The sequence below is a fragment of the Camelus ferus genome, chromosome 15, assembly GCF_009834535.1.
Source record: "Camelus ferus isolate YT-003-E chromosome 15, BCGSAC_Cfer_1.0, whole genome shotgun sequence".
NCBI classification, from domain to species: domain Eukaryota; kingdom Metazoa; phylum Chordata; class Mammalia; order Artiodactyla; family Camelidae; genus Camelus; species Camelus ferus.
Window position 1 is genome coordinate 53403845 of NC_045710.1, and position 2281 is coordinate 53406125.

At 36.7% G+C, this 2281-nt stretch overlaps 1 non-coding gene across 1 annotated transcript; it reads left to right on the forward strand.

Moving 5' to 3' along the window:
• Positions 1-1872: 1872 nt before the first annotated feature.
• On the forward strand, positions 1873-2007 carry LOC116669099. Its single transcript, XR_004326484.1, has one exon. It is a non-coding gene; the product is annotated as a small nucleolar RNA SNORA70 (small nucleolar RNA).
• The last annotated feature ends 274 nt before the right edge of the window (positions 2008-2281 follow it).

Below are 2281 nucleotides of genomic sequence, written 5' to 3' on the forward strand. Positions count from 1 at the left end.
GAAGGGATAGACTGGGATTTTAAATGCAGAGTAGATAAACCAGATCATACTGTATAGCACAGGGAAATATATACAAGATCTTATGGTAGCTCATAGCAAAAAAAAAATGTGGCAATGAATATATATATGTTCATGTATAACTGAAAAATTGTGCTCTACACTAGAATTTGACACAACATTGTAAAATGACTATCACTCAATAAAAAAATGTAAAACAAACAAACAAACAAATAGAATAAGTGGGGAGATATGTTTTCTTGGATGGAAAGACTCGATGGTATAAATATGTCAATGTGTCAGTGTCTGTGGCTTCTCTGTGAAGCGGAGACATTGAGGTGGAGTTGAGAGTACAAGGGTTTTATTTGGGATTAACGTATATGAGAAATAAAAGCAAGATTGGGCAGGAGGGCCTCAGCCTGCAATGTGAGGTTTCAGTCAACCCCGTGGTGAGTTCCAAAGCCAAAAAATGCCCATTAGAGGAATCTTGCACTGGGAAGAAGTGGCCAGTTGCCTAGTACCCTCTCTGTACTCAGTCACTGGTGGAGGCCTTCCTAGAAAAAAACATGACCTTGGCTTGAAAGCGGAAGTGAAACTTAAAGGTGCTAACAGCTCGAGGCCCAGCTCTGTCTGTACTTGCAATTGAACGGCAAGTTCTTTCTTGAAGAGAGACTTGAGTAGTGTACCTCCGTAGCCGCCATAGTTAGTTCTCCTCAAATTAATGCAATTCCAATAAAAATGCAACGATGACATGATTATATTCAGGTAAAATCCAAGGGATCAAACAGATGAATTATGAGACTTTATAAAAGTTTCTTGATATGAAGTCAACATACAAAATCTATTTTTTCTATATATCAGCAACAGTGAGTTAGAAGATGAAATGTAAGGGGAGGGTATAGCTCAGTGGTAGAGTGTGTGCTTAGCATGCCCAGTGTCCTGAGTTCAATCCCCAGTAACTCTATTCAAAAAATAATAGTAATAAATAATAGAATTTTTAAAAAGAAGACGAGATGTAAAAAGAAAAGAGAACCAAACTGAATTTTTAGAATTCTATCACTTTCCAAAGACAAAAATATGGAGTACTAAAGTATAAATAGAACAAAAAAATAAAATGTAAAGAAATTGATAACATTTTATTGAAAGGTATTATACAAAGCTTTAATGAAGTGGGGCAATTGATCATTTTCATGTATTGAAAATGAAGACATATTAAGATAACAGACTTCCCCAAATGCATTGATGGTGTAGACAAACCAAATATTAAGATTTCTGTGGTGGTTCTTGTCAAGTTGATTATGAGATATTTATGATAATGCAAAGAACCAAGAGCAGTTAAGATACTTTTTTTGGAAAGAATAAGGATGGGTAGATCATGCTGCTTAATACAGGACAAATTATAAATCTAGAGTAAGTAGTGTGGTGTTATCATAAGGAGTAGAAAAATGTAAAAGAATAGGAAGTCTAGAATGTATCCATGAATACAAAAAATGCCAATAAGGTGTGGGATGTTTTTAGACATTGGGGTGCAGTTTAACAAATTAATTCTGAAGTCTGTTTGGAAGAATCTGAAAGAATGATCAAGAGAACTTTAAAAATTATGACTAATGCTCTATTAAGTATCAAAACCTATTAAAATAATGTAGTGTTTGAGCAAAGGATACCCAAATAAATCAGTGGAATAGTCAAGAAACCAACCCACATATATAAGAAATTTAGAATAAGATAAAAGACAAATTTCACAGTAATGGCAAAAATTTGATTATTGAATAAATGGCATTGAGAGAACCAGGTAAACCTGTAGTGGAAAAAGTAGAATACATGTTTTATAGTATAGTCACAAGTAAATTCCAGATGTATTAAAAAATATGACGTCTGCAGCCAATTAAGCTAAATGTGTTCTTTTCCTTATGGGGATCCAGGATGCAGTGGCGGCAAACAGCAGCCTCCTTGGTTGTGTATGCAGCCTGTTGCCTGCATGGGTTGCTCTTGGGGACCCTGGAGACAGCTCTTTCCAGTGGACATTCACATCTGGCATGCTATCCCCAGCCTAGGCTCCAGAAAGGTAGGCACAGTGCCTTTGGAAAGCCCCAATGTAGCCAGGGGCCACATTGGCCAAGTCATCATGTCTCTTCATGAGACTGAGGCCCTATGCAGGGCCAAGTTCAAGTTCCCCAGCTGCTAGAAGATCCACATCTCCAAGAAGTGGGGATTCACTAAGTTTAATGCGAATGAATTTGAAAACATGATGTGAAAAAAAGCAGCTCATCTGAGATAGCTGTGG